Raw genomic sequence first — 23,033 nt, 5'->3', positions numbered from 1 at the left:
ACCCTCCCAGAACCCCCAGGTCGATTCAGCACCTGGAAGGTCTCTGAACCCCTTCAGTTAGGATTTTTCTGGAGGCTTCTTTACAGAGGCCTCACTTCTTGCAATGCAGGAGACCCATGTTTGATCCCTGGGTTGAGAAGATCCCCTGAAGAAGGGAATGGCAACCCACTCCAATATTCTTGCCTGGAGAATCCCATCAACAGAGGAGCCTGGCAAACTACAGTCCATGGGGTTGCAAAGAGTCGGACACAACTGAAGGACTCACTCAGTGATGAAATCATTGACCTTTGGTGGCTAGTTCAACCTCCAGCTTCTGTTCCTTCCCCCGAGGTGGGAGTGTTTGGTGGGTCTGAGAGTTCCACCACTTCACTGACCTGGTTGGTTCCTCTGGCATCCAGCCTCGCCCCACCATTAAGGGCTTTCTAGGGGTTACCACTGAGAGAAACTCAGGGCCTTGTGGTAAGTAACAGAAGGTGTTCCTTCACTTTTTATTGCTCTTATCAGGAGATTCCTAGGGTTTTAGGAGCTCTGGGCTAGGAATAGGGAAGTGAAGTGAAAGTCGCTCTTTCGTGTCCGACTGTTTGTGACCCCATGGGCTATATTACTATCCACGGAATTCTCCAGGCCAGAATACTGGAGTGGGTAGCCTTTCTCTTCTCCAGGGAATCTTCCCAACCCAGGAATCGAACCCAGGTCTCCCGCATTGCAGGCAGATTCTTTACCAGCTGAGCTACAAGAGAAGCCCTAGGAATAGGAAGGAAAAGCAAATACATGTTTCTTAGTGTTAATTATCATGTGTCAGGTAGCTCCTGGCCACATGGGAAGTTGAACAGCTGAAATGTGGCTGGTCCACATTGAGATGTGAAATATACCCAGATTGTGAAGACTTGATATGATAGAAAGAATGTAAATAATTCAGCTGTTTTTGTTGATGCATGTTGAAATGGTAATATTTTGGGTATGTTAAGCAACATCTGCTGGATCATCGAAAAAGCAAGAGAGTTCCAGAAAAACATCTATTTCTGCTTTATTGACTATGCCAAAGCCTTTGACTGTGTGCGGAAGACTTCCCTGGTGGCTCAGATGGTGAAGTGTCTGCCTACAATGTGGGAGACCGGGTTCAATCCCTGGGTTGGGAAGATCCCCTGGAGAAGGATATGGCAACCCACTCTAGTACTCTTGTGTGGAAAATCCCACAGACGGAGGAGCGTTGTAGGCTACAGTCCATGGGATTGCAAAGAGTCGGACGTGACTGAGCGACTTGACTCACTTTTGACCATGTGGATCACAGTAAACTGTGGAAAATTCTGAAAGAGATGGGAATACCAGACCTGCCTCTTGAGAAATCTGTATGCAGGTCAGGAAGCAACAGTTAGAACTGGACATGGAACAACAGACTGGTTCCAAATAGGAAAAGGAGTGTCAAGGCTGTATATTGTCACCCTGCTTATTTAACTTATATGCAGAGTACATCATGAGAAACGCTTGACTGGAAGAAGCACAAGCTGGAATCAAGACTGCCGGAAGAAATGTCAATAACCTCAGATATGCAGATGACACCACCCTTATGGCAGAAAGTGAAGAGGAACTAAAGAGCCTCTTGATGAAAGTGGAAGAGGAGAGTGAAAAAGTTGGCTTAAAGCTCAACATTCAGAAAACGAAGATCATGGCATCTGGTCCCATCACTTCATGGGAAATAGATGGAGAAACAGTGGAGACAGTATCAGACTTTCTTTTTCTGGGCTCCAAAATCACTGCAGATGGTGATTGCAGCCATGAAATTAAAAGACGCTTACTCCTTGGAAGGAAAGTTATGACCAACCTAGATAGCATATTCAAAAGCAGAGACATTACTTTGCCAACAAAGGTCCGTCTAGTCAAGGCTGTGGTTTTTCCAGTAGTCATGTGTGGATGTGAGAGTTGGACTGTGAAGAAAGCTGAGCGCCGAAGAATTGATGCTTTTGAACTGTGTGTTGGAGAAGACTCTTGAGAGTCCCTTGGACTGCAAGGAGATCCAACTAGTCCATTCTAAAGGAGACCAGCCCTGGGTGTTCATTGGAAGGACTGATGCTAAAGCTGAAACTCCAGTACTTTGACCACCTGATGCAAAGAGTTGACTCACTGGAAAAGACTCTGATGCTGGGAAGGATTGGGGGCAGGAGGAGAAGGGGACGCCAGAGGATGAGATGGCTGGATGGCATCACCTACTCGATGGATGTGAGTTTGAGTGAACTCCAGAAGTTGGTGATGGACAGGGAGGCCTGGCGTGCTGCGATTCATGGGGTCACAAAGAGTCGGACACGACTGAGTGACTGAACTGAACTGAAAGTGGAAGTGAAGGCGCTCAGTTGTGTCCAACTCTTTGCGATCCCATGGACTAGTCTACCAGGCTTCTCTGTCCGTGGGATTTTCCAGGCAAGAGTACTGGAGTGGGTTGCCATTTCCTTCTCCAGGGGATCTTCCTGACCCAGGGATCGAACCCAGGTTTCCGCATTGCAGGCAGACGCTTTACCCTCCGAGCCACCAGGGAACTGAACTGAAGTAAGAAGTTATTACAAATAATCTCACCTGCTTGTTTTTCGCTGCCCTTTCCCTAAATCAGGGATCGAACCCCAGGCTTTCAGCCATGAAAGCTCAGAGTCACGACCACTAGACCACCAGGGAATTCCCCTATTTTTTTTCGCCTTTTTAAATGTGGCTGCTAGAAGATTTAAAGTTACGTATGTGACTCACATCATTGTTCTGGAGCCAGGCTGCCTGGGGCTATCTTTGATTTGAGGCAAGTTACATTATCCCTATGCCTCAGTTTTCTCATCCTTAAAGGAAAAGAGAAAGTAACGTTTAACTCACGGGGTGGTTTTAAAGATGAAGTGGGTTATCGTGTGCCAGAGTACTTCGTGCCTGGCATCCAGTCAATGCCCAGTGCTGTCTGTCACTGTTCCCAGTAAGAGTGCAAGCTGCCTGAGCACTGGCGCTTTGTTTCGTTCTCTGCTGTAACTCCACTTTTAGGCTCTCAAAGTGTTTTTTGAATTCATGAATGAATATGGAGAATTTCTGAGTAACCTAGGTGATGATCTGGAAGGAGGTCTCTTGATTACCCAGTGTTTGTTGAAAAGACATTTAGAACTAAGAAAATTGCATCCCTAAAAAGACAAATGGCCTCACTCTTAGAAAATCTCTATACCAAAAATATTAGAAAAATCAAAAGACAGATATATTTTGAGATTAAGAAGTAGAAAATATACATTTTTATTGTTTGCATTGCATTTGCTAGGCTGGTCTAGACTCTCAATAAAAATTCTAAGTCTGAAAAAAAAAAACCTACAGTAAGTGGTCACATCTGGTGATGCCAAGGAAAGTGCTGCTACTGGTTGTTGATGGCTTTAAGGGCTTTTCAGTGCAGGTGCTTCCTCAGAAAAACTCTTAATTTGCTAGGGACTGATATTTGTTAGCAGCCCTCCCAAGAGAAGATTCTTGAGAGTGGGAAGATTGGCCTGACTCAGAAACTCTTCACTAGATACTTCCCTGTTTCCCTAGCTTGTTCCATAGCAACCCCAAACCAGTGTCAGGTACTGAACGCCAGTAAAAAGGGAACTTCTCAAAGCATCCAGAGATTAAAGAGCATAGTCAGTCACTCGTGTCTGACTCTTCGTGACTCCATGGACTGTAGCCTGCCAGGCTCCTCTGTCCATGGGATTCTCCAGGCAAGAATACTGGACTGGGTTGCCACTTCCTCCTGCAGGGGATCTTCCCAACCCAGGGGTTGAACCAAGGTCTCCCGCATTGCAGGCAGATTCTTTACCATCTAAGCCACCAGGGAAACCGAAAAGAGCATAGAACTAATTTCTTCTTGAGAAGTGTCAAGTAATTTACCTATGACATATTTTAATAATTTTTTAATAGAATTTTTGACAGCTTTTATGCTTATTGATTTATTTAGGTCTCCTTTTAACTGAGTTACTAACTTTTTTCTTTCTTTTTTTTTGTCTTTTTAGCTGAATTGGTTTTATTGATTTCCATTTGCCTAGATAGTCACCTCTTTCATCTAGTTGTTAAAACTTTATTAGAAGAGAGCTGTACAAAGTTCCTGTTTATAGTTTTTTCAGATCCTCTGTTGCTCTAGTATTCTCACACCTAAAACTGTGTACTCTCCCTTTCCATGTTTGGATTAAGATGAAATCTCGTGGTGTATCTATTTCATTGATTTTTATTTGTAAATCGTATTGTAAGTTTTTCCATTATAATAATGAAATAAAGTTAAAAGAAAAATTAATTAGAAATAGCAGGAAAAGAAATCTCAGTATAATTTACAAATAAAAATCCTTTCTTGGGGTTTCTAGTGGCTACTTGAGCTTCCTTGGTGGCTCAGATGGTAAAGAATCTGCCTGCAATGTGGGAGACCTGGCTTTGATCCCTGGGTCAGAAAGTTCCCCTGGAGAAGGAAATGGCAACCCACTCTAGTATTCTTGCCTGGAGAATTCCATGGACAGAGGAGCCTGGAAGGCTAGAGTCCATGGGGTCACAAAGAATCGGACTCAGACACGACTAAGTGGCTTTCACTTTCACTTGGTTTTGTTTTTCCCTAAGTTTTAAGTAGTTTATTTGTAGTAATTCCTTTTTAGTAATAGGTGTGTACGGCTATGAATTTTGCTCTGAATACAGCCTTGGCTGTAGCTCACTAATTTGGTAGGAAGTTGTTATTTTTATTTTATAATTTCAGTTTTTGTTTCTTCCTTGAAGTGGTATTAGATCATGAAAAACTTTATGTGTTCATCTTATTTAGGAAAAGTTGAAAAAATACTTTCTGTGTACCATTTCTTTATGTTTTATAGTGTATAGGATTCTGTTGTCAGTACTTAAAAATGACAACAGGAGAAAATTGTGTCCAGTCAGAAATTCATTAATGCAATGTAACTTGTTTCATGGAATGTTAAATATCCAGGCATAGAAATAAGGGGTTAGTCATATACTTAACAATGGTGGCTCTCATCATTAGTTAAAAATAAGTGCCTGCTCATCACTTGGGACTGTCTGATAAAATGTAGGCTCCTAAGTTCTGCTTCCAGAAATTCTAATTCAGTAAACCTGGATTCAGAGCAAGGAATTGCATTTGTAATAAATACCTCAGACCATATCTTGCAGGTAGTATGGAAAAGTAGAAAATAGAGACACATTTATACAACTTGAAACTTTAAAGATGTTCAGTTTGACCGTGGTAAACCGTGGAGCTCTGGAGTCTTAACTGCCTTACTTGCTGTGTGATCTTGGACAAGTCACTTAACCCTCTGTGTATCAGGTTTTGCATCTGTAAAGGAAAGTAACAGTAATTGTTTTTTTAAGAGTGTTTTGAAAATTAGATGAGATAATCCATTTTTAAGTATAAGCACAGTAGCTATAACATACTGTTCAGTGAATTTTAGCTCTTTTTGAAATTATCATTGTCATCAAATCAGGAGAAACATTTTTACTTGATTATGATTAAATTCATTTATTATTTTACCTATATACTTAATCAGGTAGCTGTTTCAGTGCATTACCTTATGTATATTACTTATTTTACTCATTTATTAAAAAATATGAAATGTAGTAAATGTGTATAGTATTAGATACACAAAAAATTTGAATGTCTTAACTACCTATTCTTCATCTGCTACATTATTGATTTTTGTTTTAGTAATTGATAATTAAATACATAGCTACCAAATTCAATACTTTTCTATTTGGGGCAAAACAATACAATGTAACATCTCATATGAGTTTTAATTCACTCGAAAATGCAAAAGTGGTATAGAAATTGTTGGAGGGTTTTAATACGTTTAAAGATATAATTTTAAAATAGAAAAATAAGCTATACATTTTTAATGTGTTTAATACAATCTAAAATGCTTTAATACTTTAAACATTTTAGATTATATTATTTAAAAGTATATTCTTAGAGGGAAATTTAGCAGTATGTAACAACAGACTGGTTCCAAATAGGAAAAGGAGTTCGTCAAGGCTGTATATTATCACCCTGCTTATTTAACTTATATGCAGAGTACATCATGAGAAACGCTGGGCTGGAGGAAGCACAAGCTGGAATCAGGACTGCCGGGAGAAATATCAATAACCTCAGATATGCAGATGACACCACCCTTATGGCAGAAAGTGAAGAGGAACTAAAAAGCCTCTTGATGAAAGTGAAAGTGGAGAGTGAAAAAGTTGGCTTAAAGCTCAACATTCAGAAAATGAAGATCATGGCATCTGGTCCCATCACTTCATGGGAAATAGATGGGGAAACAGTGTCAGACTTTAGTTTTTTGAGCTCCCAAATCACTGCAGATGGTGATTGCAGCCATGAAATTAAAAGACGCTTACTCCTTGGAAGAAAAATTATGACCAACCTAGATAGCATATTGAAAAGCAGAGACATTACTTTGCCAACAAAGGTCCGTCTAGTCAAGGCTATGGTTTTTCCAGTAGTCATGTATGGATGTGAGAGTTGGACTGTGATGAAAGCTGAGCGCCGAAGAATTGATGCTTTTGAACTGTGGTGTTGGAGAAGACTCTTGAGAGTCCCTTGGACTGCAAGGAGATCCAACCAGTCCATTCTGAAGGAGACCAGCCCTGGGTGTTCTTTGGAAGGACTGATGCTAAAGCTGAAACTCCAGTACTTTGGCCACCTAGTGCAAAGAGTTGACTCATTGGAAAAGACTCTGATGCTGGGAGGGATTGGGGGCAGGAGGAAGAGGGGACGACAGAGGATGAGATGGCTGGATGGCATCACCAACTCAATGGATGTGAGTTTGAGTGAACTCTGGGAGATGGTGATGGACAGGGAGGCCTGGGGTGCTGCGATTCATGGAGTCGCAAAGAGTCGGACACGACTGAGCGACTGAACTGAACTGAATCAGTTTTCAAAAAGTTTAACTTTTGACTCACTTATGAAAATCTTCTCTCAAAATAATTATGTACAGTCATTTCTCATTATTTGCAGTAGTTGTATTCTAGAAAGTCACCTTGAACACTTGTTTAGTGAATACTGAGCCACTGCTCCTAGAGGAAATAAATACAAGGTTGCTGCTGCTGCTGCTAAGTCGCTTCAGTCGTGTCTGACTGTGCGACCCCATAAACGGCAGGCTCCCCCATCCCTGGGATTCACCAGGCAAGAACACTGGAATGGGTTGCCATTTCCTTCTCCAAAGCATGAAAGTGAAAAGTGAAAGTGAAGTTGTTCAGTCGTGTCCCATTCTTCGCGACCCCATGAACTGCAGCCTACCAGGCTCCTCCGTCCATGGGATTTTCCAGGCAAGAGTACTGGAGTGGGGTGCCATTGCCTTCTCCGAATACAAGGTTAGGTTCCTGTAAGCCCCTGGTTATAACGTTTTGTCAACTGATCAACGTATAATCTGTTTTATGTATGCTTCTGTTTAAAGACACACCTTATTTAATGTATATTATTGATTCAGTAACCTTGAACTTACAAATAGCTCTATAAGTTGGTTCTAAATGAAGCTTATCCAGCACATTTTCTCCAAAGGCACACCACACCCTGCTTGTGCTTAGAAACAGTAGACAGCACTTCAGCAGTAGCGCCTGGGATCCTGTTTTAAACAGTGATGGGACTTCCCTGGTGTTCCAGTGGTTGAGACTCCAGGCTTTCAGTGCAGGGGGGCAGGTTCAGTCCCTAGCTAGGGAACTACCATACCCCATGCTGGACAGTATGGCCTTAAAAATAGAAAGTGACATCACCAACAAAAAAACACAAAAATGCAAAAAAAAAAAAAAAAAAAACCAAAAAAGAAAAGTGGCACTAGATAAGCTATGGAAAGGATACTTGTTTACAGTATGAGAACCTTGTTTGCCCTGAGTTGGGGAGGTATGGATCTGTCAACTCATTTTTCACAGCTCTGCTCATATCTGCAAAAATCTACCAAAGCACCAAAAGTTATCGTTGGTTTGGGAGTTGGCAATAAATCTTAACAAGCAGATTATTTTGCAGATGTGGAATCCATGAAAATGAGGATTTATTAATGATGACATTTTTATAGTAAATGTTTTATTGCCAGTATGGCAATAAGAAATAATAAATAAACCTTTGTAGTCTGTTTTGTATCATTAGCTAGTTATTGAGATCAGAAGTTCAGGAAGTTAGAAATAGAGTTAATTCTTTTTATATATGCTGATATCACAGTTTTTATTCATATAAAATTTAAAATCAAAGAAGTGTAACTTAAAATTTGACTAATTACTAATATACTCTTACTGGAGATAATTCGAGTAAAATAATGCTGTCTAAATGTTAATAGCTTTCACATGATGGAAGCTTAGCATTTTGATTGCTAAGACTCTCATTTTCTAGGACCTTCTCCACCATTTCATGGTTAAGTGGGAACTGCTATTTCAGGTGGTGATCCCACCTCTTGGCTATAGAGACCAACCCAGAGGCAGGTAGCTGACCCATAGTGGCTAGAGTCCTTTAAAAATTTGAAATTGATACTGAGAACCCTCTGGCTCTAAAATGAAGATTGTAGCAGTGGAACTGCTGACATCCATGTTTCAGCGTGTGAAGAGCCCAAAAGCCATCGTGCCACAGGAGAAAAGGATGAGACAGATCAGGCGAAAGAGAGAAACTAGAACAAATACCAGAAGGGGGTGGAACAGAGAGGGGATAAATAGGCAGGGAGGAGAGGGGGAGGTGAGGAAAGAAGTGGGATATTGGGAGGAAGTGAGCAGAGAGAGGAGGACCCAAGAGGAAGAGAGAAAAGGAACAAAGTAACTGTTGATGACTTGGGCTCCTGGTTCTAGTTTTTTTTCTTATGACCTTGGGTTGGATTTCATGAGACACTGCTGTAATCTTTATTTAAAACCCCCATTTTGCTTAATCTGTCTCTAGTTAGTTCTGTCCTTGTAGCCAGAATAATCTTAACTAAAGCGAGCGAGCGTTTGCTTTTGGTAGGGTCCTGGTAGCTGCTCTACATACAGTATCAGCTAATTGTCACAGCCTTGCAAGATAGGTATCATTCCTCTAGAAAAGTGAGTGAACCGGGCTTTAGGAGAGATGAAATAATTTGATCAAGGATCCCAGTAGCTACAAAGAAATAGAACCAGAATTGAAATGTATGTCTAATCCCAAAGTCAATTCTTACTCACTAAAGATATTTATTGGCCATCATTTGTGGGCCAGACACTAGGCCAAGCTACAGCAGAGACCCGCAGGCAGTGGCAATTTAGTACATGCTTTGGGGAAGGAATGAAATGTATTATAAGAGCACGTGAGAGGTCAGGGAAGATGCCTCGAACCTTTAAGAGCCAAAGGCTGAGTAGTCACTGAGCTGACCATAAGGAGAGAAGTAGGTTGTAGCAAGCATTTATGAAAAGAAAATGGTGCATTTGAGGATCTTTAAAAAAAATTCATATGCAGAGAGCAAGGACACGGTTGGAAAGAGATGAGCCAGGAGAGGTAAATAAAGCAAATCCTGCAAGGGCTTCTATTTCACATTAAGGAAGTTAGACTTTATGTTGGAAAGAGTACTGGACAGGGACATTGAAGGCTCCTAATAGATTTTCTCTTCAGAAAACACAAACATCCTTCACATTACACCCAGGAAAGACTGGAGAAACTCTTAACACTGGAGGCAGTGAAGGTCAGCGAAGGAAGCTTTTGCAATAATCCAGACAGTAAATGATTAATAGCCAAGGGAAGTAGTAGTTAGTTGAGGGGAAGGTGGAAGAATGTTGGAGATTACAGGGTATATGGTCAGTTAGTAGTGACTGACTGGATATGTGGGGCCTGGGAGGGGTGTGAGTTAAGAATGACTCTCGGATGTCTGACTGAGGCAGCGGGTACTAGAATAGTGTACTCACCATTCACTGACCTGGTGACAGAGAGAAGGAAGAGCGGCTTTTGGTGGGAAAGACGGCAGGTTCCATTTTGAACTTGATGAATTTGAGATCCCTGGAAGACAGCTGTCCCGGTTAACAAAGCCTCCTGCAGAGAGTGGATATTTTGACTAGTGGATATAAAGACTATAAAACTAGCCTTTCATCTTCACCCTTGTTTCTGGAGGGGAATGCCTGTAGGTATCTAGTGAATTTTGATACTTTAGAGAATCTGAAAGACATTTCCATTAATATAAAAAATAGTAATAATGTCATGTTCACTCCAAGCAAATCACTAGAAAGTCATTGCTTGTCTTTGCCATTCTACTGTGTAATTACCACTATTCTGTAGACTTCTATTTTTAGAAGAAAAAACAGACCTATTTAAAGGCACAATTGGCACTTAACATATCCTTTTACCTAGTAGATGTCTAGAGATTTGTATTAGCTTTTGTTTGCTTCATAATCAATGCCAAGAAAGAGAAAAAATAAACATTTGTTAAGTACCTATTATATGACAAAACTGTAGTTAAAAAAATTATTGCTGACAGGACAGAATTTTCTTCATGGAAGTTAAAATTTTTTTAAATATCTTTTTAACATATTTGACAATTCAGATTTTGAAACAAGTATTTTAAAGCAAAGTAAACTGTTTGCTTCATGGAGTAATATAACATCTTGTTTGAGAAGGGATGTTAGGTAGCAAAATAAGCTAAAAAAGACAGGGTTTTAAAAGAAGGTTATAATTATTCCATACATCTAATATTATTTCAGAATAAGCAGTTGTTTTAAACCTGTGTAATATACACATGCTACAGTTAAATTCTTGGATACCAGTAGAATGTATTTTTTAAAAACCTTTCTTACTACTAGAAATGCTAGCCTGAGTTTGAGAGGCAAGGACACAGCTTCTGCTTATTGCTGATAAAGGACTATGATTTTACAGGGTACAAGACATGCACCAAAGGGTGTCAAAGATCAGAAAGGTTCCAGGTGTCTCGAGGGTGGAAACAGGTTAAACTGACTCACTTCTCGCCTTGCTTCCCTGAACTCTTCCCACGTTCCTCCCCTTGTGACTTATTTTAATTTTTGAAACACACCTGACTATTCCTTGCTGTTACTTCTGTTGCCAAAAGCTCCCTCTCTTCAGATCTGTGTTCATTTCATCTTTACAGTTGTGTATTTTATTTACCAATTAAACTTTGCAGTTTTAAATCTATTGACTAAAACAGGCATTGAAACTCAAAATATTGTCACAGGAGAAGCATAGTGGAAAAAAATTATTACAGGAATTTGGAGAAAGCAAGAGAGTTCTAGGTCAGTTTTATAAACTGATGTTTCTGAAAATGCGTGTATCTTATTTCTTTTCTTGAGTCTTAAAAAGATAAACAAAAGGTATATACATTATTGTAGAAATAGTTGCATGATGTATTTTTAAGGTTTAAAACTACAATGCAAAAAGAATCCATACAATGTCTGAGGGGCATTTAAATTCCATAAGGACTTGAAAGTAGTATCCAACTGTTGACTGTAGTTTCTCGGGCAAAAATCTTGACAAAGAACAGTAGGTAAGGCATGAAAACCTGAGAAGATTTAAAAAAAAAATTTTTTTAAGAGTTGACTGAATTTGTGGAGAGAAGGATGCTTCTAAATACAGGTAATAAATATCTTGGGGTTTCCCATTAATTTGTAATTTGTTATTATATTTCCTAACAATACATTTTAAGTGTTCTTTACATCAGGTCCTTATGGTTGATCCTATGCCAGACTTCATTAAAGAAACCATGGGGAGTAACCCAGAATTTAGAATGAGTTGGCTTTTTCTTTAAGGTCACTTGTTTGCGTATTTAAAGTACAAAAAAGGGGAAAAAAAAAAAAGATGGTAGAAGACTGCTTTCGGTGAGACTGCAAGCTCAGTTTTCCATTGCTCACACTTTCTATTCTCCTTTGACTCTTGGAAAATTAAGTTCTTTGTTTGCTTTTACTAGACAGAGTACACGCCCTTCAGCAGGGTGATGTTTCCTCTTCTCCGTCTGTTTTCTATTCTTTTGTGTCCTGCTTATCTTCTGTACTTATGCTGAAGGGAGGGGATTTAAAAATGAAACTTCGAGAAAAGATCACTGAATGTGTTTTTAATCTGTAGAGCACAGGGACAAATGAGAGCTTTTTATCCCCTTGCTGGATATAGCATATAATATCACAGTTGGTTAACTTGCAAGAGTTAGTTTATAGAAATAATATATGTTTAAAAAATTTTTTTAGTTCAAAAATATAAGTCATCGAGAATGTTTAGTCACTATCACTAGTAATAAAGCAACATTGTTATGGTGGAGAGGGGTGGGTTGCAGTTTTCAGAGTTAGTAGATTTGTGTTGTGGGTGGAGCAGTGAAGCTGACTGCCAATAATGTTATCATGTTTGTAGCATTTTCTGACAGGCAGATATTTAATAACTTGTCAAAGAAAAGAAAATGTTGTGCCCAAGCACCCCCAGAGGCTGTATGGATGTGGGGGAAGAGGACAGCCTTGCATTTAGACCCAGCTCCCTAGCTGTGCTCACTTCTAGCTTCATCTCCTTGGGCAGGTGACTTCCCCCACCCAGCCGTCAGGTTCTTCAAATAAAAGATGTGGAGATTATACCTACTTTCCCCCCTCCGTAACATTAGGATTATTATGGGATCAAATTGAATAATAAAAAAATATTCTTGAAACATGAAACACTGTCAAAGTGTAAAATATCATCAAAACAAAATACCCTAACATAGAGTACAAAGTGAAGTGCTGCTTGCTAATGACTGAGCTGGATGTGTTTTACAGACCATCTCAAATCTGCTCCAGCTCTGCGAAACATGCTGTTACAAAGCGTGTTCTGATACCCTATAGGTAACTCTGCTATATACGTGCCTGATACAAATTTGAAAAACTTCTGACTTACAGAATTGATAAGGAAATGGAAAAACCTACAAGTATTTCTAGAATGCTTGCTATGCTTGGCCCTTTGGAGAGAAACAAATGTTAGGCAAGTTGTTGAAAAGAATATGTCAGAATCAAGTTACGATTCAGTGATTTATTCTTTCAACAAAAGTTAAATGAATACTCATGCATCTAAAGCAGTTTGTGTTAAGGAGAAGGAAGTAGAAGATCCTTGTAGTATAGGCTCTCTTCCATGTTGCTGTCTCTTCTGGCCTCATCTTTCCCCTTCGTACTTTTTCTGGTTATACTTTTTAGCACCAAACTAGGATTTCAAAAGCCCATTTTGTTCTCCCCTGTCTCTGACCTTTTGCACATCCTGTTACCCTGCCTAAAGGACAGTCTCTGCTCTCTGATTCGAATAGTAAAGTCTCATTGGCTTTTTTGCGTCCCCCAATCCCAGATCTAAATTTGGAAGGTTAGCAGGTGGTTGGGAAAGTAAATTGGGGACGTTAAAGAGTTGGTTCTTATTCTGTAGTTGGTTCTTATTTTCATTGAAAGAGTTGTCCTCGACAAGGTTCTAGACAGAGGTTTCTTTTATAAAAATTATTCACGTTAGAACCTCCTTGGGTTGGATATGGGACCCTTTGTGGCCCCATGGACTGTAGTCCACCAGGCTCCTCTGTCCATGGGGTTTCCCAGGCGAGAATACTGCAGTAGGTAGCCATTCACTTCTCCAGGGGATCTTCCCAACCCAGGGGTTGAACCCCAGTCTCCTGTATTTCAGCTATTAATGGGCTTCCTTAATGGCTCAGGCGGTAGTCCGCCTGCAATGCAGGAGACTCAGGTTCAGTCCCTGGGTGAAGAAGACCCCCTAGAGAAGGGAACAGCAACACATTCCAGTATTCTTGCCTTAGAAATCCCATGGACAGAAGAGCCTGGTGGGCTACAGTCCATGGGGTCACAAAGAGTCAGACAGGACTGACTGACTAACACTTTGACTCTTTTCTCGGTTCTGGGAATACTACAGAGAATGCCTTACAGATCAATAAGAAAAAGAGACAGTCCTGTACAGAAGTGAATAAGTGTTTTGAATAGACATTTCACAAAAGAGAAGTGGCCAATAAACATATGAAAAGGTGCTCACTTCATTAATAATTATGAACATGAAATTTTAAAACACAGTGAGAAACCACTCACTACATACTCACCAGAACAGATATATCTTAAAAGATGGAAAATACCAAGTTTTGGTGAAAACAGGAAGCGCTGACAACTCTCCTATTCTGCTGATGGGATTATAAATTGCTACAGCACTCTGGAAACACTCTGACCCAGCAGTCTACACTCAGGTATATTTCCAGTAGGATGGTTGGTGGTAGTTTAAGTCATGTTTCTTGATCTGGGTGAGAAGTACATTGGTGTTTGGTTTGTGCTCATTCATTGAGCTGTACGTTGGTTATATTTACTTTTCTGCAAATGTGTTATACCTCAGTAAAATTAAAAAAAAAAAAAAAATCCAATCTTATATTCTGGAGGGGAAAGCCAACTTTATCCTTAGAGACATTACCATCATAGCAAACATTAGTGGTTATTATATGCCAGCACTGTTGTAGGCACATTACATATATTAACTCATTTAATCCTCACAGTAACCCTTGAGTCTTGCTTTTATTATTCACATTTTATAGATGAGGAAACTGAGGCATAGAAATGTTAAGTATCTTGCCAAAACTCCCACAGCTGTGAGCAGTGGACTCGGACTTTGAACTCAAACATTCTGTTTCTAAAGTCTGTGTTCCTAAGCGCTGTGCTGTACATCCAGTAAACAAATAATGGAACAGTCTGTGCTCTCAGCCCTTATGTTTTGTATAGTGTCAGTGCTATCAAAAAATAAAGCAGGTTAAAAGGGGAGTAGGCAGTGCTCTGGGGAGTGTTGCATTGCTGCTTTATGTAGGGTGGTCAGAGAAGATGATTGCAGTACAGAGACCTGACGAGGCTGAGGGGCGAGCCAGGCAGTTACGCAGCTGAAGAGCTTTCCAGGCAGAAAGAAGAAGGTGCAGTGGCTCAAGATGGGGGTTGCTTGGCCCATCTGAAGGACAGCAAGGCCGTGGGGCAAGTAAGGGCAGAGTTGTGGGAGATGAGGTAGGAGAAGTGTTGGGAGCTCCATGGTGGGAGCTCGAAAGCCATCGTGAGAACTGTAGCTTTTATTCTGAGTCAATGCAAGGTCTTGGACGGATTGTGGCATAGAGTGATGTGAAATGATTGGTAATTGAAAAGGCTAGCTTGGGCTTCCTTGGTAGTCCAGTGAGTGAGAGTCTGCCTGCCAGTTCAGGGGAACCAGGTTTGATCCGTGGTCCAGGAAGATTCCACATGCCTCAGGGCAACTAAGCCCGTGTACCACAGCTACTGAGCCCGTTAGTCACAGCTTGAGAAAACCCATGTGCAGCAGAAAGACCTAGTGCAGCCGAAAGTAAGTTAATAAAATACTTAGAAAGAAAGAAGGAAAAGGCTAGGTCTGATACGGGGGTGCAACGGCAGGAACAGGGCAACCATCTTGGCAGTTGCAGGAATTCCACATTGTTGTAGATAATTCACCTTTATTGCTGGTGGGGATGCACAATGGTACAGTCACTATGGAAACCGGTTTAGTATCTTCTTATCGTCATGCTTAACTTTATATGATCAGGCAGGTCCAATCCTAGGAATTGATGGAGACGAGGAAGGGGAAGGTCGGGGAGAAGGACACATATCTACCCTCCCAAAGACTTGTGCGGGACTGTTCACAGCCACTTTATTTATAACAGCCCCAAACCAGAACAACCCAAATAGCCATCAGCAAGTGAATGGATAAACAGTTATGGTATATGGTGGGATTCTACTTAGCAGTAAAAATTAATGAACTACCTGTATAGGCAACAATATGGAAATATCTCAGCTACACAGTGCCTAGTAAAGCGTTGGTGGTACAGTGGCGAGCATAGGTGCCTCCACAGTGGCTAGTTAACATGCCAGACACAAAGACGACTATATATAGAATTATTCTATTTATATGGAACTCTAGAGAAGATAATCTATAGTTAGAGAAAACAAATCAGTGGTTGCCTCGGGCTGGGGTTGGGGGTTAGGTTAATTGGGAAAAGGGTACAACAGTATTTTTGGGGATGATTGGAATATTCTATATTGTAATTATAGTATTGACCATACAGTTATAATAGACATTTGCCAAAACTCTACTGAACTATACACTTTAAATGGGTGCATTTTATTGTATGTAAATTATACCTCAAAGTTGATTTAAAAAAATTTTTTTTAAGAAAGACTATCTGATAGGGTCTAAGTGAAGAAATTTCCATAATCTAAATTTTAAATTCATATTTATCAGAAAATCTTAAAGTAACATTCAGATTGAGGTAAAGCCTTCTTTTTCAGCAAATATTTGTGCACCTTATGCTCAAGCAAATACCAGTATGAAATGGTTTGCTTAAAAAAGTTTCTTTATGGAGAAGGAAATGGCAACCCACTCCAGTATTCTTGCCTGGAAAATCTCATGGACAGATGAGCCTGGTGGACTAGTGTCTGGCATCGCAGAGTTGTACACAACTTAGCAACTGAACAACAACAACACACAATCAGGCAGATGGTGATTTGGGGAAATAGTTCTTGATGGAAATGTGACATAAAATGAAGAGTGAAGTGACCTAGCAATATGGAATACAGAGTTTTGTAAGAAATTAACATTTGTGTATAGAATAATAATTGCAGATATTCAAACAATAAAGTCCATGGCTAAAGAAAAAAAAAAGTTTCTTTAATTGTATTTTATGTCTTTGGCTGCTGCACCAGGTCTTAGTTGCAGCTGGCTGGATCTTTAGTTGTGGCGTTCAGACTCTTAGTTGCAACATGTGGGATCCAGTTCTCTGACCAGGGATCAAACCCAACCCCCTTGCATTGTGAACCTGAGATCTTAGCCCCTGGCCACCAGAGAAGTCCTCCCAAAATATAAGTTTACCTTTATAGACTATAAATTTTACAGATTTATGTAAATACTTTGAGGATAGCTCAGACTTTATGTAAATACTTTGAGAAAAGATCAGTTTTTTTCAAAGCTGTTGTACCTGGATATGTTGAAAAGGTATTTAATGCATTAACCATTGTCATGTGATTTGAGTAGTTTATTATTTAAGATCCTTTCAACTGTAACTGAAAACCAAACAAGAAAACTGACTTTTACAATAGCTACTTTATCTCTCATAATAAGATTTTTGGAGCATTTCTTTGGGTTATTTCATTGAGTTATAGGGTTACACAGTTCAATACCTGAGCAGCAGCGTCAAGGACCCAAGTTCCTTTTCTCTTCCTGTCCTCCCTCTCTCAGTATGTTTGTGTCCTCCTCTCACACGGCTGTGTTGTAGTCTGATTTAGGCAAGAACAGTAAAGACATCTAGGGAATGGAAATGGAATATGTCCGTCTTGTATTCCTTTTTACAAGTGAGAAAAACTTCCTGGAAGCCCATGTTTCGAGGCTTACATGGTTAATTGGCAAAGTGATACGACTATATGAGTGGCTTAAATCAGTCATTATTTACTTCCTGAGGCTGGACAAATGAAGGACTTGTCAAGTGGGAGGAAAGTGAACAAAATCAGGGTTCTTTTATCAAAGCAGGAGAATGGCTGTTGAGAACTGAGTGTCTGTTGAAGTAGATTACACTGAGACTCTGAAGGAGAGGATCTGTGGACTAGACAAAGGAATCATAGAAAACATTTTGGTAAAAAGTGTACGTTCTCTGATTTGAGTCAGTTCTAATGAAGTGGATGAACCTAGAGCCTCTTACAGAATGAAGTCAGAAAGAGAAAAACAAATGTCGTATATTAACGCATATCTGTGGAATCTAGAAAGATGGTACTGATGAAGCTATTCGCAGAGCAGCAGTGGAGATGCAGACATAGAGAACAGACTATGGACACGGGTTGGGGGGAGGCAGGAGAGGGTGAGATGGATGGAGAGAGTAGCATGGAAGCATATACGTAACATGCAAATAGATAGCCAGTGGAAATTTGCTGTATGACTCCAGGAACTCAGACTGGGGCTCTGTAATAATCTAGAGCGGGGTGGGAGTTAGGAGGGAAATTCAAGAGGAAGGGGACATATGTATACCTATAGTTAATTTATGTTGATGTATGACAGAAATCAATATTGTAAAGCAATCATCAATCAAAAAATTTTTAAAGTGTACATTCCCAACTTACGAAGATGTTGCATTCCAGAATTTACCATATTTTCATGGGCTAGTTATTAAATTTATTATTTACTGCAATCTGTTCTCTTCATGATGCTAAGAAATGCTCTTGTGAAAGTCATCAGTGAGCTCCTGATTATTAATCAGCTGGCCTTTTAAAATCAGTTTAAATGCCACTTGATTTCATGTTGGTCTTTACCATTATTAGCCATTTTCTTCTTGAAAGTCTTATCTCGCTGTTCCCACTTTACTATTCTACTTGTTAAAAATGTGTTAAATACTTCAGACTAACAAAAAGAATTATATGTCACCCACACTTAGCTCATTACCGTATTTCTTTTAAGGAGAAAAGAAAAGTGCTACAGAGACAGTTGAAACTCTGCCGCTGCTGCTAAGTCGCTTCAGTCCTGTCCGACCCCAGAGATGGCAGCCCACCAGGCTCCCCCGTCCCTGGGATTCTCCAGGCAAGAACACTGGAGTGGGTTGCCATTTCCCTCTGCCCCATCTTGAAATCAATGATAATCCTTTCCGGTTGTGTTTTGAAACTTGTGAAAGCACTCCCGACTCTTAATTGCTCCTAATTTCCTTGCCCGCCTATCCCTTATCTGTAGGTGTCCTGCAGCACTGTATTAATTTTTCACACCCCTCCAAATCTGTACCTTGGGTGAGTTTTATTATCTCCAAACGGTGTGATAACACTGTGAAAATATTTTCATTTACTTTTTCTCTGGTTTCTGCCTCATTGTGAGTTTTAGATTTTATTATCAGTCCCCCACTCGATTTTGCAACATCATTCCCGGCAGGCCCCTAAAACTAACTTCTAAAACTGAACGTGTTGGTCCAGAAAAACCTGTTTCTCTTTTCTCTACCTCCGTTATGGTGTTGCTTTCCGTTCAGTTCAAACTAGAAACTTTGGAGTCATCCAGCCCTTTAGCACACAGTTAGTCACTACTTTTAAAGTGTCTGATAAATTGTAGGGAGTGCATGCTGCTGCTGCTGCTGCTAAGTCGCTTCAATCGTGTCCAACTCTGTGCAGCTCCATACGGCAGCCCATTAGGCTTCCCTGTCCCTGGGGTTCTCCAGGCAGGAACACTGGAGTGGTTTGCCATTTCCTTCTCCAATGTGTGAAAGTGAAGTCGCTCAGTCGTGTCCGACTCTTCATGACCCCATGGACTGCAGCCTACCAGGCTCCTCCACCCATGGGATTTTTCCAGGCAAGAGTACTGGAGTGGGGTGCCATTAAATGACTCCTTTTTCTTCACATCCACCCATAACCAGCCACTCATCTAAACTTGATTATTGTATTTAGTGTTTACCTCTCATCTCCCCCTCACCTTTGGCCCCACAGTATTCCTGCTTTTGTACTTCGTCACATGGATCTTTGCAGTTTTATGACTTGACTAACTGCCATCATTATTTCTTTCCAGGCTATAACTCGTACTTCCACCATAGTTATTCTCAAACACATATTTTCTGCTCTTCAGCTTTTTAAGGATCTCAACTTTCCAGTGCTCCCTGGATAAATCTAAAAGTTACTTATTAGCAAATAACCCTCTGTGTATGTAAATTCTCCTCTAACTAGCTGCCTGTCCCACCATTCTCAAAAACACCCCCTTATATTTCTGCCACAGTTTTCTGTTCCCTGATACACCTTGCTTTTCCAAACATTGGAGCCATTCTTCACTCTTCATTCCTTCTAGAATATTCTTTCCTAAATCTCCAGCCCTTCAAAACCTAGCTCGGTGCCACCATCTGCAGAATTTTCTTTCCCAAGCTCTCAAAGCAGAGCTGATAACTTCAGTGGTATTCCCGACATGTTCGTATATACCTCTGCTCTGGCATTTTTTGTTTTCACTCTTGCAGTTTTCACATTGTGCATACATACATGTGTGCTAATTCGCTTCAGTCGTGTCCAACTCTTTGCAACCCTATGGACTATAGCCTGCCAGGCTCCTCTGTCCATGGGCTTCTCCAGGCAAGAATACTGGAGTGGATTGCCATGCCTTCCTCCAGGGTTTTCACATTGTACAATACTATGATTTTTCTTACACTTACTTGCGACCTTTTTAAAGAAAAAGAACCATTTCTTGCCATCTTTGGCTCCCTTTAGAGTGTCTAATAAATATATGTTATTAATAAATAATATATCTGTAAGCTAGTAGCTTGGAACCTGAAAGAGGCTTTCACTTATAAGTATTTTAAATCATGTTATGTTTCTAAGAGAATCCATTAAAATCTTAAATACATTTTACACCTGAAGATTACTTAAAAATAGAAGTCACATTCCACATTTATAATTATGTTTCCAAAAGAGGTAGGCAGCAGTGATGGCTCCTGTGTATTTGTGACTAGTTGGATCAAAGATTCTGGATTAAGAAAAAGAAACTGGAGGACAGGTTAAGAGAAGTAATGGAAAACTGGAAGGGTGAGGGGGAAAAAGATAGAACTTACGGAGGAAGAGTTAAGTTAGGTGTGATGTCTTATGGGAAGAAAAGACCTTAACAGGAATCCTGAGTGAAGAAAAAGGTGAAAATGAGGAACTAAGAAAGCTGGAAATGGAAATGAGGGTGGGTGAGGGGTACAGTAACTTTTATGAAATGATATATTTCAATTGGTTTGTTATCCAATTTAAAGTAAGTTAGCACCCATAATTTTTTTTCCATCATACAACTGTTTTTTCAAAGTCTGTGTCATTATTAAAATATTTTCTTAATATTTAGACTTCAGATATTGGTAATATTGAAAATCCTCTGTACAGATTTTAAAATATTTTTTGCAACTTAATGTATTTTGTGGGTATATATTTGTCACGTGAGTGTATGTTCTTCGGTTCTTTGTCTCGTCACAACAAAGATCGGGAGTGACGGACATGAAAGCCCTCGGTGTGTCACAGCTCTTGGGTCTTGGACAAACCGTGCTACAAGCTCTTAGGCAAATCAGTGTTACAGCTCTATTTTATTTAGAAGATAGCAGGAGAGTGAGTGAGTGAGAGAGAGAGAGGGAGAAAAGAGCGCACGCACGCAGGAGAGACAGTTCAAGAGAAAGCGCTTTGGCTCCTCCTTTTATGTTTTTTCCTCCACCTGGGCCTGCCCTATGCAAATTGGGCTTAGCCAGGAGTGCTGTTTGTTCTGCCTGAAGTCTTCACTCTGGTCCTCAGACCTTCCTTGTCTTTTAGCCACCACCATTTTGGACTCCTTTTCCCTATTCTACCTACCTAACATATTGATGATTAAAATTCATGCCTTAGCCTTGAGTATTGAGTCAAAATTTGCCAATCTGATAAGCAAAAAGGATACCTTTAGAGATTTGCATTTATTTGAAGACTGGGGTGATTGGACATGTCTTCATACGCTAATTGGCCTTTCATGTTTCATTTGTGAATTGCTTCCTGATAGGCATTCAGATTTTTCTGAGGGGCTATGTATATTTTCTCATGTGTAAGAGTTGTCTGTATTGTGTGAATGTGTGAAAGTCGCTCAGTCATGTCCGATTCTTTGCAACCCCTGGACTGACTATATATGTAGTCCATGGAATTCTTCAGGCCAGAATACTGGAGTGGGTAGCCGTTTCCTTCTCCAGGAGATTTTCCCAACCCAGGGATCAAACCCAGGTCTCCCACATTGCAGGCGGATTCTTTACCAGCTGAGCCACATGGGAAGCCCTTGTCTATATTAAGAACCTCAACTAATTTTTATATGGTACATTCCTGTGTTGAGAGAGCAAGTAAGAGCATGAGCAAGTACAGAGACATTTTCCCTACTTCTCATGTCTTTAGTTTCACTTAAAAGTTTCTATGCCCATACCGGCCCCCCACCCCCAAGTTAATCATATATCTCTTCGTCTTTTCCTTCAGGGTTTCTAGAATCTTTCACATGCTTCAAAGGCTTTTCTTTTCCAACTACCGTGTTATGAACCAACCTACCTTATATTCCTTCTAACACTTTCAGAAGCAACTGCTTTTCATACATTTAGCTTGTCATTCTCTCATAGTGTTTTCAGTAGATACTTAAGCTTCCAGTCCCAGTCATGTTCCTATACTGTGCTTTACTGTCACGTCTTCTGAATATACCGGTTTTAAGATAGTGATCTAAAGACATTCCAACTCTGAGATCTGAGACTGTTTCTCTTTTATGCATAAGATAAGTGAGGAAATGATAGATAAAGTGGGAAAGATAGACTGGAATCAGATTTGGCAAGCTTTGAGGGTGTGTCCATCACTAGGGAGAAGATATAGCACTGCATTGTCCAGTGGAGTAGCCACTAGCCACATACAGCTGTTGAGCACTTGAGATGTGCTTGGTCCAAATTGAGGTGTACTGTGAGTTTAAAATACACATCAGATTTCTACGATTTAGTACAAAAGAGTATAAAAATCTCATTAACATTTTTCATACTGATGACATATTGAAATACATATTACTAAAATTAATTTGACCTGTTTTTATTTTTTAAATGTGTTTACTGGAAAATCTAAAATTATAGATACGAAAAAATAAATAAAGTTATAGATACAGCTCAGATTCTGTTTCTGTTACACAGCACTAGTATAGATAGAAGGAAAACTGCCAGAATTCGCTAGTACCTGCTGTGTCTCAGAGATAGTCTAGAAGTTGTGGTAAATAAACTTACTTCTCATGGAAAACCTTATGAAGTAGGTGATATTGTTCTCCTTTTTCAAGGAACTGAGGTTGCAGCGAAGTTAAGCAACGTACCTGAAATGACTCCACTAGAAAGTAGGAAGCCAGGATTCAACCTTCGGCTTCTGACTTCAGAGCCCACGGTTTTCCCAGGACACTGTGGCATGTTGTCGTTGAGCCATTAACGGTGATTGAGCTGGAGAATGACATGATTAGAATGATATGTTAGCAGAACTACAATAAAAATAAATGAGGAGAGACTATTTTTAGCTGCCTAGGATTTTTTGGTTTATTTGTTATTGTTACTTTTTTGCAGGAGAGAAATGCCTGGTTTAAAGGCAACTGTTAAAGTACACCTCTTTTGAAGTATCCTTTATGTTAACTGCTT

General features: G+C 40.0%; 1 protein-coding gene and 1 long non-coding RNA gene across 7 annotated transcripts in view; one reads left to right on the top strand and one right to left on the bottom strand.

Annotated features, from left to right (window-relative positions):
- YES1 (YES proto-oncogene 1, Src family tyrosine kinase) overlaps positions 1–23,033 on the top strand; it is a 65,411-nt gene that overhangs the window by 19,874 nt on the left and 22,504 nt on the right. Inside the window, exon 2 of one of the 6 annotated variants that reach the window (XM_086373049.1) lies at positions 18,353–18,472. The exons of the other annotated variants lie outside the window; for them this stretch is intronic. The gene's annotated coding sequence lies outside the window, so the exon portion shown is untranslated. The remainder of the gene's footprint in view (positions 1–18,352; positions 18,473–23,033) is intronic. 6 annotated transcript variants of the gene reach the window in all.
- On the bottom strand, positions 3,218–22,854 carry LOC147346073 (uncharacterized). Its single transcript, XR_015153899.1, has 3 exons — positions 22,721–22,854; positions 9,847–9,970; positions 3,218–5,305 (listed from the first exon to the last, which is right to left on the bottom strand). It is a non-coding gene; the product is annotated as an uncharacterized LOC147346073 (long non-coding RNA).

The sequence above is a fragment of the Bos grunniens genome, chromosome 24 (assembly GCF_055505025.1).
Source record: "Bos grunniens cultivar Pamir isolate PY7600 chromosome 24, Bosgru_T2T1.0, whole genome shotgun sequence".
NCBI lineage: Eukaryota > Metazoa > Chordata > Mammalia > Artiodactyla > Bovidae > Bos > Bos grunniens.
The sequence above is the reverse complement of the archived record's forward strand: the minus strand, read 5'-3'. Positions and strand labels throughout refer to the sequence as shown.